The sequence below is a fragment of the Euprymna scolopes genome, chromosome 28, assembly GCF_053919585.1.
Source record: "Euprymna scolopes isolate OS-2025 chromosome 28, ASM5391958v1, whole genome shotgun sequence".
Taxonomy (NCBI): Eukaryota; Metazoa; Mollusca; class Cephalopoda; order Sepiida; family Sepiolidae; genus Euprymna; species Euprymna scolopes.
This window is the reverse complement of record NC_136509.1, coordinates 45,292,789-45,294,239: the sequence shown is the minus strand read 5'-3', so window position 1 is coordinate 45,294,239 and position 1,451 is coordinate 45,292,789. Positions and strand designations below refer to the sequence as shown.

The following is a 1,451-nucleotide window of genomic DNA, read 5'->3' as shown; positions in this document are numbered from 1 at the left end:
CAATAATAATAATAATTGCACACTAGTAGATTTATTGTATTTCATTATTCTGAATATATATATATATATATATATATATATATATATATATATATATATATATATATATATATATATATATGAAGTATTTTGCCTGTATATGCCCGGTGTAGGGACCTGGATATTCCACACATTAAAAATCGATATTGCATCTAACACCGTCTCCGTAAGTAAATAGAGGACCTATATAATTAAGTCATAAAATTGTTTTAAGTAAGAGTTAAATGTTTAATGAAGAATACTCTGTTGAATTTTTGAAATAATACCTCCTCTTGTTCTTCGGAAACAACCCACACTCCTTATGTTAGTGAGTTCAAAAGTAGCTAATATTGGTTCAGTGTCATCTATCTAGAGTGGGTGCCACCATCTATTTAACCATATTCAGTCAGTCGAAACATCGCTGACCATTAAGAGTGGTCAAGTGTTTACTAAACGCCTGGCTTTTCATGGAAATCATACCTACCTTAACAGTGTCCGTAATCTAGGATGTCGCAGTTCACCTTCCGATCGATAACTGATCTCATCTGTGTGTGAAAATTCCGCTGCAGATCCCCGGCGTACTAAGTATTATAGGCATATTATATTACTCATTTGCCCTGCAATCAGGCAGAGGTAAGAAGATTTATTTCTTTTCAATCTCTTTTCGGTGTAATCCGGTCAAATAATTTGACACGTATAGCGCCTGTTGTCTCCGACAATCTAAAAGCGGCGTGAGATGACGCGTTGATACATACACATCGTCTAACTGCGTCTGGATTTTATTAACCCCCATCTTACTGAGTCGATTAACACAAGTCGTTTCTTATTAGTTTCTACCTATATTAAATAAAGCTGCTTATCTCATTCTCCTATAATTTATCTTATAACGAACAGCATCCAATTACACACATATATAAAGGCTTCCTTCAGTCTTGACAGACTATGGATACCCACCGTAAGGGTGCCTGCGCGTGAAATTTGTGTGGCAAGAGTTGCGCAATCTCCATCCACGCCTCTCCTGAGTCAACATTGTTGCATACCAGTGGCAAGTTGAGGTACAAGACGACTGGAAACAATGCCGAGATAAGCGGAGAGCACATACAGCGCCTAGAATTCCCAAATGGTCACCCATCTGGTAATAGCTAGGCTCAACGTTGCTTAACTTCGGTGATCTGACGAGAACCGGTGTGTCAACGTGATTATGCCGTCTTATATATACAACCCACATAAATACACACATATGTTTTATACATTCTAATTCTTGAAAAAGGCAAAGTTATAGCCTGTTTGTTTACGATGTGTGATTTATTCCAGACTAATGGTAAATTTGTGCTCATTTTTGTCTTCAACATATATATATATATATATATATATATATATATATATATATATATATATATATATATATAAATATATATCATTAGATTATATTT

General features: G+C 34.9%; 1 pseudogene; it reads right to left on the bottom strand.

Annotated features, from left to right (window-relative positions):
• Positions 1-1,113: 1,113 nt before the first annotated feature.
• LOC145249934 (5S ribosomal RNA) lies at positions 1,114-1,230 on the bottom strand (annotated as a pseudogene).
• Between the last annotated feature and the right edge of the window lie 221 nt (positions 1,231-1,451).